At 31.6% G+C, this 11565-nt stretch overlaps 2 pseudogenes across 1 annotated transcript; both read left to right on the top strand.

Annotated features, from left to right (window-relative positions):
- Positions 1-3379: 3379 nt before the first annotated feature.
- LOC18585794 (uncharacterized) lies at positions 3380-5563 on the top strand (annotated as a pseudogene).
- Positions 5564-8018: 2455 nt separating this feature from the next.
- Positions 8019-10253, top strand: LOC148760208 (uncharacterized; annotated as a pseudogene). Its single transcript, XR_016028811.1, has 2 exons — positions 8019-8324; positions 9145-10253. The product of XR_016028811.1 is annotated as an uncharacterized LOC148760208 (transcript).
- Positions 10254-11565: the final 1312 nt, after the last annotated feature.

Genomic DNA, 11565 nt, shown 5'->3' on the forward strand with positions numbered 1-11565 from the left:
AATGATTTAATGTTATGTAATTGAGGGTGAGCCCATGTTTAAATTTTCTCATAGGTTCATCCCCTTAAACTCGTTAAATTTGCCGGGAAGATTCCAGAGGTTAAAGATTTTATACTTGCTAGTAACATAATTGATTAGAATATAAACGAAACAATTCCAAAATAATCAACTAAGGTTTAAAATTTGAGTGATCACCGTCTCTGCTCCTCTTTCTCTCCCTCCCACTCTCCCTCCACACTCAAACTTAGAACTTTGTTTGATCATATTTGAAATGTTTAGTTTAATAAGGTTTCAAAGTGAATACAAGACAAGCGAGGGCTGAGATGTAATGGAAACCTTAAGGCACCACTGTCTATAAGAAAGAGATTGACAACACCAAAGATAAATATTTTTTTTTTCTAATTTTCAAAAAAAAAAATCAAAGACTAATATACCTTATGATACCTAGCTTCCTTTCTAAGCTTTTCAAGAATCAGAAACATGTCATTTATAATCCAAAATCACATGTAAACAAAAGCCATTCTAAAGTTTTGAAAGTAATTACTAATGCTCCCTCCCATTGTACGCCAAGAAGAAAAGTAAGAAGGAAAAGATAATGAGAATACTCTTTTGGTTAAAGGAAAAGACTAAAGAGAAAGAGAAAGAAAATATTGATACCATTTCAAGAGTAAAAGAGCAAGAAAGGGATAAAGAACTGCTAATTGCAAGGAATAACTGTAAATCTATTGCAAGCTTAGAACCTTACAACTATGGCCTTGGTATTTTTTTGAGCAAAGAATCTAATTAACATGCCGTTTATTTACTTTAGTGGGAAATTAAATAGCTTCAATTACATAGGAATCAAAGGCATTTCTGAATTCAATAGAATATCTTTGATTATTGCTTATTTTAGATAACTTTCTAAAAATTGTTTCCGTTAGATAATTAACTATAATCTAAGATTTTGAAAAGAGAATGATTAAATTAACCATTTAGATCAACAATTGATAATGTGTTATCCTCTTTATAAGGATCACTCTTCCAAGATTTAAAAGAATATGTCTCTTTTTTAATTTATACCAATCTTGTCATGCGTAAAAAGAAAGTAATAAATATGAGAGATAACTTTTAATAAAAATAAATTCTGAGAACATAATTTTTTGTTTTGTTTTAGTTTTCAAGAGTAATCTTTAGATGTTCTGCCTTTGCTCCCCTTCAAAGTTATGTCAGACTTTTGATAGTGTTTATATATTTTTAAAGATAAGGCAATAATAGTCATTTTCTAATTCTTTTTGGAGGAGATAAATTGTTTAATTCCAAAACGTAATTATATATTATTATATAATTAAGTTGAGATGCTGATGTATTCTCCTTCAGACAAAGCTTGGGTTTTCTATAGATTGGTGTTACCATGTACCCTTATATAATATGAAACGAATGTGCATAATTCTTAGTTTTAATTAGAAATATTGTCTTTCTTTACAATAATCAAAATATTTCATTATCATATGTACCAAAAAGTTATTAATATGATATTTTATTATCATACAATGCTAAGTTGGCCTAGAACACTGTAAATTGTGTGCCTTTTATCAAACAGGTTTAAGGGAAGCTAGGAAATGATAAAACAGAAGATCTCGCTTGGCAAACAAACTAATGTAATCAAGCTCATGTGCTTTCTCCAACTACCCAAATTTCTATTAGAAAGTTGGATTAAGTCCAAATGAATTAGATTAAATATGATCAATTTGACAAGAAAATATTGGCAATTACTTACTTTTGTAGAAATGTGCATTATTTTTCGTATGAAAATATAAGCTTAAATATGTTGCTTGCGTACATCCATTTATCTTTATTATTGAAAAACATTATAATGAACTCTAAAGCTATGATGGCTTCTAGTTTCCAAAACAAATGTATGGTTGTTTAGATTGTAGATTTTTTTTTCTTTTTTGTGTAGCCAATATTTTGGCTATGCTACCACTTAATTAACTGCCAATCTGGTTTAACTGAAAATTCTAACCATTTGTACTCTTGTGATTTGGGCTACAAATGGCGATTTGGTCATACATATTTTGTTTTGACAATGAGAAATGACAATTTTTTAAAATTTTCCTTGAGGGAACACCTTATCAATTAGAACTTCATACTTTTACTTGGAAGTCTCATGTTTGAATTTTCATATAAATAAGATGAGATTTATAAAATGATAGAAGGTTAGTTTTTATTATGTAGTCCAAAATCAAATGGAAAAAAAAAAAAACCATTCTTAAGTTTTAATTTGGTTATGGAAACTAACTACAAAAAATTGAAAGGAATTTGTAAATCTCTTGCAAGCTTTAGAACCTTACAATTTTTTAAAATTTTTTTCCATTTGATAATTAACTATATATAATCCAAGATTTTGAAAGCAAATATCCAGGGTATTATAGAGAAAGAGTGGATAGATGTTAATAATAATGAAAAAAAGAAGAAGAAAGAATAGGTGAAAAAGAAAAAAAGAAAAAAGGGAAATAAAGAGAATTTTACTTTATTCTTTTCAAGTTTATTTTGTGATTAAATTAACCATTTAGATCAACAATCAATAACGTGTTATCCTCTCTATAAGAATTACTTTTTCAAGATTTAAAATAATATATCCTTTCTCATAAGTGAAGAGAAAACAAGGAATATGAGAGATAACTTTTAATAAAAAAATAAATTCTGAAAGCATAATTTTTTTTTTCTTTTACATTTTAAGAGTAACCGTTAGATGCTCCACCTTTGCCTCCCTTCAAAGTCATGCCATTATTTTGATAGTGTTTATAGATTTTTCGAGATAAGGTAGAAATAGCCATTTTCTAATACTTTTCAAAAGAGATAAATTGCTCCATTCTAAAATGTAATTACATATACATATATATATATATATATATATATATATTTCAAATTTAAGTCGAAATGCTGATGTGTCCTCTTTCAAATAAAGCTTGGGGTTCCTATTGATTGATAATACCATATACACTTATACAATATGAAATATATGTGCATAAATTCTTGATTTTGATTAGAAATAATTTTTCTTACAATAATCAAAATATTTCATTATCATATGTCTAAAAAATATTAATATGTTTTTTATTCACAACATATTTATTTTGCTTTGGCTACCATGGGAAACAGTGGAAAGTAATTAGAAAAAATTAAAGATGAATTTGCAGATAAACATTGAAAGAGATGGAAAATGAATCTTCCATTTAAAAACTAGATTGTTATTCGAAACAGAAAGAGATATATTAGAAAGAAAGAAAGAAAAGAGGGGTAAAAATTCCTTTCTTTTTAAACAAGTTGCCATTCTCATCACCGAAACAATATAAATATTTGAGTCATAGGCTTAAGCTTCCATAAGTAACCATAAACACATTTAGCTGCTACTCAAACCAAAAACTTACATAGAACAAAAAAAAAAAAAGAGAGATGAAGCTGCTTCATCAATTTAGCCATCAACATCCACTGATTTTCAATGAAGAACAAAGCCATGAAAGTGAGAAGCAGGCTTATTGCTCAGCATGTGGGGAGTTGCTGTCGGGTCCAAGCTTCAGCTGTGTGGAGTGTGGGTTTTACCTTGACATGAGGTGCGCCGAGGCACCTTCACAGCTAAATCACCCCTTTCACCGCAACCACAGTCTTGATCTTCTAACAAGCTCGCCATATAGGACAGGTTCGTGTACTTGTCATTTCTGCAACAAAAAGTGTGAGAAGTTTGTTTATGATTGTTCTTGTAATTTAAACCTTCATATCAAATGTGCTTTGTTTTCGTATAACATGGCTGAAAAAAGAATTGGAGAGCTTCAACAAATTGCCCGTATAGATCCATTGATCTGTACGGAAAATGGTAATGAAGAACTCAAAAGAGCTAAGTGCGTTGCATGTTGGAAGCCGTTACTAGATTCTGCGTACTTATCTCCTGATTGTGGGTTTTACCTACATGTGGAATGCACTGATCTACCTGTGGAAATCAATCACTTTTTTCATCATGAACATCCTCTTATTTTATGGTTTTGCGGTGAATATTTTAACAACATTCGCCAGCGTCTCTCTTGCAACATTTGCAACATAACCCCACGTAAGGGAATTTTTTTATTGTTGTTCAATTTGCAAGTTTGCTCTTCACATTGAATGTGCATCACCAACCCCACCAATTATTGAAGATAAAAATCATCAACACCCTTTCACCCGACTTCGGAGACGTGTCCCATTTGTTTGTGATGCATGTGGCTCTTCAGGAAATCATGTATCCTACATTTGTTCTATATGTGACATTATGGTCCACAGGAGTTGCATTTCATTACCACACATCCTCAAACACCCAGGGCATTTTGAGCACCCCATTTCCCACACCTATTTCTTAGGGCAAGATAAGTTTAAATTGTGGGAATGCAGAATTTGCAATCTAGAGGATGTGAATTCAAATTATGGAAGCTACTATTGTTCTGATTGCGAATATGTTGTCCATGTGATTTGTGCAATAGAAGAATATAATTGGTATGATTTTGATGAGTCAGGAATAATTGATGAGAGTCTTGAAGAAAATTCAGCATTGCAACCATATTCTATTATTAAGGAGATCAAAGATGGAGAAAATGTAGTAGCAATCGAGATAAAACATTTTAGCCATCCACACAACTTAGTTTTAAACAATGACGTCAAGGATGATAAATGTTGTGACGCTTGCGTGCTACCCATCTCTACTTCTTATCATTATTGTTCACAGTGTAATTTCTTTCTCCACAAATCCTGCGCTGAATTACCAAGGAAAAAACATCTTTCGCTTCATAGTCACACGAAGCCTCATCAACTTACTTCAAACCGCATTTTCAAATGTGCACTATGTTGGAACGAAACTAATGGTTTTGCCTACACCTGTGCTGAATGCAACATTTGTTACTGCCTTCGATGTGCTTCAATTTCTGATTCTCTCAAATATGAAGGACATGAACACCTCGTCTCCTATCAAAAGTATGAAGGGTTATGTAATGCTTGTGGTCAATCTTTAAATTATGCATTCAGATGTAAGCGTTGCAATTTCTCTTTGGATAAGGGTTGTCTCATACTACCACTTAAAGCTCGACACAAATCTGATGTGCATCATTTCACACTTGCTTACGATGATAATGATTATCCAAAATCTCATTATTGTGACATTTGTGAAGAAGAAAGAAATCAAAACTATTGGTTTTATCATTGTGCAATATGTGACAATTCAGCTCATCCCAGATGTGTTCTTGAAGAATACTCATTTATTAAGATTGGGAGCATCTACACAAAAGGAGATCATCCACACGCTCTTACTTTTGTCCAGAAGGTTCATTATTATCCAGAATGTCATGACTGTGGTGAGCCCTGCCTTGATCTAGCTCTTGAATGTAAAATGATTGGATGCAACTACATTGTTCACTGGGAGTGTATAAAACCTCGATTTTAATTTCTTTTTTCTTTTCAACCATAATTATTGTTGTTCAATTCGTGATGAGACAAATAAGCAGTGTGATAATGAGACTCAAGATTGCTACTTTCCCTGGTTGTTTGTAAACTGTTTGTAATTATTCTGTGTAAGTATTTGTGTCCTTGTTTGGATTATTATCATTTAAGAATTTCCAAAATTCTAGCTTGATAGAAGTAATGTAATTGGATTTAATTTAAGATATTTCTGTTACATATTTAAACATTGGAAGATCGCTCGGTTTGTATAAAGTTTTATACTTTTCAACTCAATCAATTGATTTGCTCTCACTCGAAGAGTTTATTATACAGTTATCAAATATTATGCGTTATTACATGCTTAAAAATGCTGAATTTCTTCTTCGATTTTATTAATTTTTTCAGTTGTCTTGCACATAAATTTCCTCTTAAAAACATCCATTTTGTTTTTTTCTTGATTCTTCAATAATTGTAAATTTTCTCGTTTTCTAATAATGATGGATGAATCTGAAAGTAATAGAAATAGTCCAATCCATTTCCTAATCTTTGCTTTGAACTTTTCAAGGAATTTTGCTAAAACCCCATTTGGTCGAGCAAAGATTTACCATTGTCTGTTGCATTAAATCATTCTATATTATTATCAAAGATAATAACAATACATCCAAAATTACCTAAGAAACAAGTACAATAATGTCAATAAAGGAATGATGAATTTGTACAAAAGATTCTTGTTCCAGTTATAACCTAGACAGATAATACAATCAATAGAATGTCACTGACTAAATGAAGATATTAAGAACAATCCTGGTGCCTTCTATTATCTCTTCTAAACAATCTCCCCTGTAAAAGAAACATATTTTCTACCAATAAGAAAATGTAAAAGAAACAGGAAAATTAACTAAAAGGTCATTAAGTCTTGAAAATACAACAACTAATTGATTTTGCTTGTGTTTAACCTTTCATTAATTATAAATTGCTCTTCTTGATTTAATGTTTTGTGATTGTAGGTGAGCAGGTTCATCCCCTTAAACTTGTTAAATCTGCAGGGTAGATTCCTGAGGTTAAAGATTTTATACTTACTAATAACATAATTGAATAGAATATAAATGAAACAATTCAAACATAATCAACTAAAGTTCAAAATTTGAGTGATCTCCTTTTCGGCTCCTATCTCTCTCACCCTCCCTCCCACTCTCCCACCACCTCCCCTCCTCATTCAAACTTAAAATTTTGTTTGATCTATTTCAAAGTGAAGACAAGACAAGAGAGTGTGGGATGTAACGGAAACCTTAAAGGCAAAAGCACCACTGTCTGTAAGAAAAAGATTGACAACATCAGAGATGAATATACCTTATGGTATCTAGCTTCGTTGCTAACCCTTCCAAGCATCTGAAACATGTCATTTGTAATCCAAAATCACATGTAAAGAAGAAAAAAGGGGAAGTCATTCTAAAGTTGTGAAAGTAATTACTAATGCTTTCTCCAATTGTACGCCAAGAAGAAAAAAGAAGAAGGAAAAGAGAATGACAATACTCTTTTCGTTAAAGGAAAGACTAAAGAGAGAGAGAGAGAGAATATTGATACCATTCCAAGAGTAAAAGAGCAAGAAAGCGTACAATATCATCCGTGCAATTTAGTTTCATGGATTTATCTAATTTATCTAACTTGTAAAAATTGCAAGGAATAATTGTAAATCTATTGCAAGCTTAGAACCTTACAACTATGGCCTTGGTATTTTTTCGAACAAAGAATCTAATTAACATGCCGTTTAGTTACTTTAGCAGGATATTAAATAGCTTCAATTACACAAGAGTTAAAGGCATTTTTCAATTCAATAGAATATCTTCGATTATTGCTTATTATAGATAATTTTTTAAAAATTATTTTCATTAGATAATTAACTATAATCTAAGATTTTGAAAAGAGAATGATTAAATTAACCATTTAGATCAACAATCAATATATAACATGTTATTCTCTCCTTAAGAATCACCTTTCCAAGATTTAGAAGAATAAGTCTTTTTTTTAATTTACACCGATCTTGTTACGAGTAAAGAAGAGAAAGCAACGAATTTGAGAGATAACTTTTAATAAAAATAAATTCTAAGTGCTCATTTTTTTTTCTTTTACTTTGAAAAGAAACCTTTAGATGCTTCACCTTTGCTCCCTTTGAAAGTTATGCCATTCTAAATTGATAGTTCTGAAACTTTTTTTGAGATAAGATAGAAAGAAATAAGTATTTTTTAATATTTTTCGAAAGAGATAAATTATTTTATTTTGAAATGTAATTATATATATATGTACAATATTTCAAATTTAAGTTGAGATGTTGATGTGTCATCTTCAGACAAAGCTTGGGGTTCCTATTGATTGGTGATACCATATACACATGCGATATGAAAAAAATGTGCATAAACTCTTGGTTTTAATTAGAAATATTGTTTTAATTAAATAGAAAAAAAATAAAGATGAATTTGCTTAAAAGAAAGAAAGAAAACAACAGTAAAAATTCCTTTCTTTCTAAACAAGTTGCCACTCTCATATAAATATTTAAACTATGGACTTAAGCTTCCATAAGTAACCATAAACACATTTTGCTGCTGCTCAACCCACAAACTTAGAGAGAAACAAAAAGAAATGAGAGATGGAGTTGCTTCAACATTTTAGCCATCAACATCCACTGATTTTCATTGAGCAAAGCCATGAAAGTGAGAAGCAGGCTTATTGCTCAGGATGTGGGGAGCTGGTGTCTGGTCCAAGCTTCAGCTGTGTGGAGTGTGAGTTTCACCTTGACAAGAAGTGCGCCGAGGCACCTTCACTGCTGAATCACCCCTTTCACCGCAACCACAGCCTTAATCTTTTAGCAAGTCCACCATATTATGAAGGTTGGTGTTTTTGTCATTTCTGCAACAAAAAATGTGAGAAGTTTGTTTATCATTGTTCTTGTGAGTTACACCTTCATATCAAATGTGCTTTGTTGTCATATAACATTGCTGAAAAAAGAATTGGAGAGCTTCAACAAATTGCCCGTATAGATCCATTGATCTCTACTGAAAATGGTAATGAAGAACTCAAAAAAGCTAAGTGCTTTGCTTGTTGGAAGCCATTACTAGACTATGTGTACTTATCTCCTGATTGTGGATTTTACCTACATGCCAAATGTGTTCATCTACCTGTAGTCAATCGCCATCCCCTCCATGACCTTGAACATCCTCTTATTTTACAGTTTAACAGTAAACGTCTCTCATGCAAGATATGCCAAGAAACCCAACATAGAGGATTTGTATATTGTTGTTCAATTTGCAAGTTTACTCTTCACATTGAATGTGCGTCACCACCACCAATTATTGAAGATAAAAACCATCAACACCTTTCATCCTATTTTGGAAACGTGTCCCATTCATTTGTGATGCATGTGGCACTGAAGGGAATTATGGATCCTACATTTGTTCTCCTTGTAGCATTATAGTCCATAAGAAATGCATTTCATTGCCATGCACCTTCAGACACCCAAGGCATTTTGAACACCCCATTTCCCACACTTATTTCCTTGGGCATGATGAGATTAAATCGTGGGAATGCAGGATTTGCCATCTAGAGGATGTGAATTCAAAGCATGGAAGTTACTATTGTTCTGGATGCGATTATATTGTCCATGTGAATTGTGCAATAGAAGATTATAATTGGTACATTTTTATGAGTCAGGAGTAGAAGAGAATCTTGAAGAAAATTCAGCATTGCTACCATATTCTATTATTAAGGAGACCAAAGATGGAGAAAATATGGTAGCCACCGAGATACAACATTTTAGCCATCAACACAGCTTAGTTTTAAGCAATGACATCGTGGATGATAAATGTTGTGACAATTGCATGATATCCATCTTTACTTCTTATTACTATTGTTCACAATGTAATTTCTTTCTTCACAAACTCTGTGCTGAATTACCAAGGAAGAAGCGTATTTGGTTTCACCGTCATCAGAAGCCTCTTTCACTTACTTATCAGTTAATTTTTCGTTGTCTAATTTGTGAGCGTGAAACTAGTGGTTTTGCCTACAATTGTGCTAAATGCGAGAAATATCTCTGCCTTCGATGTGCCTTAGTTTCTGATAACCCCAAATGTCATGGACATGAACATTTCCTCCCCTTTTATGAAGATTATGAAGGGTTGTGTAATGCTTGTGGTCGTTCTACAAGACAGGCATACAGATGTAAGAGATGCAATTTCTCTTTGCATCGAAAATGTCTCACACCACCACTTACAGCATAACACAAATCTGATGAATATCAGTTCACACTCACTTATGGCGATGATAACAGTTATTCAAAATCTCATTATTGCGACATTTGTGAAAAAGAAAGGAATCCAAAGCATTGGTTTTATTATTGTGCAAGATGTGACAATTCAGCTCATCCTCAATGTGTTCTCGGATAATACTCATTTATCAAGCTCGGGAGCATATACACAGAAAGAAATCATCCACACCCTCTCACTTTGCTTAAGAAGGTTCTTTATTATCCAAAATGCCATAAATGTAGTAAGCTCTGTCTTGATTTGGCTCTTGAATGTAAAACGATTAGATGCAATTATATTGTCCATTGGAAATGTATAAAACCTTATAAACTTTTGGAAAAATTTAGACTGTGGTCTGATCGACGTCGTTTGTTCAAGCAGCGATGAGGCAAATAAGAAGCTTGATGATGGCACTCAAAAATGGTACTTTGCCCGGTTGTTTCTAAACTATTTGCAATTATTCTGTGTAAGTGTGTGTGTCCTTATTTGGATAATTATCATTTGATAATTTCCAAAATTCTGGCTTGATAGAAGTAATGTAATTGAAATAAATTTATGATATTTTTATTACATATTTGAACTTTGAAAGATCGCTTGGTATCTATGAGGTTTTTTATTTTTCAGCTCAATCAATTGATTTGCTATTACTTGAAGAGTTTATTATGTAGTTTATTAATCTTATGTGCTAAAAATGCTGTATTGGCGTTGATTTTAAATTTCCTCGTAAAAACATCCAGTATGTTCTTTTGTTGATTCCTCAATAGTGGAAAGAGTCCAATCCATTTCCTAGTCTTTACTTGAACTTTCCAAATAATTTTGCTTAAACTCCATTTGGTCAATCAAAGACAAAGCAAACCAAAAATTCAGAACTCTTTAGATCAAATTCTCTTTTGAAGAAATTTCCACGGTTAAACTATGAACCTTTAAAACAAGCTTTGATTTATGTAAAGAGAAAGATTTATCATTGTCTGTTGCATTAAATCATTCTATATTATTATCAAAGATGATAACAATACACCAAAATTGCCTAAGAAACAAGTACAAGAATGTCAATAAACTTTGACAGATAATACAGTCAATAGAATGTCACTGACTTCTTCATTTGACAGATATTAAGAACAACCCTTGTGCCTTCCATTCTCTCCTCCAAACAATCTCCCCTGTAAAAGAAACATATTTTGTACCAAGAAGAAAATGTAAAAGAAACATGTTGCCTGGTAACCCCCTTTTATCTTTATTATTGAAAAACATTGTAATGAGCTGTAAAGCTTCGATGGCTCCTAGTATCCAAAACAAATGTATGGTTGATATCCAATATTTTGGCTATGTTACCACTTAATTAACAGGAAATCTATTTTAACTGAGAATTCTAACCATTTGTTCTCTTGTGATTTGGGTTATTAATTAATGGCGATTTGTTTCATACATATTTTGTTTTGACAATGAGAAATGACAATTTTAAATTTTTCTCCAGGGAACACCTTATCAATTAGAACTTCATATTTTAACTTGGAAGCCTCATGTTTGAATCTTCATATAAATAAGATGTCTACATATAAAAAAGATGAGATTTATAAAATGAGATAATGCTACTTCTGATTATGTAGTCCAAAATCAAAAGTAAAAAAAAAAAACACCAGTCCTAAGTTTTAATTTGGATGTGGAAACTAACTAGTAAAAATTGCAAGGAATTAGTAAATCTTTTAGAACCTTACAATTTTCTAAATTTGTTTCCATTAGATAATTAACTATATATAATCCAAGATTTTGAAAGTAAATATGTAGGGTATTCTAGAGAAAGAATGGATAGATATTAATAATAATGAAAAAA

The sequence above is a fragment of the Theobroma cacao genome, chromosome 10 (genome assembly GCF_053813885.1).
Source record: "Theobroma cacao isolate CCN51 chromosome 10, ASM5381388v1, whole genome shotgun sequence".
Lineage (NCBI taxonomy): Eukaryota > Viridiplantae > Streptophyta > Magnoliopsida > Malvales > Malvaceae > Theobroma > Theobroma cacao.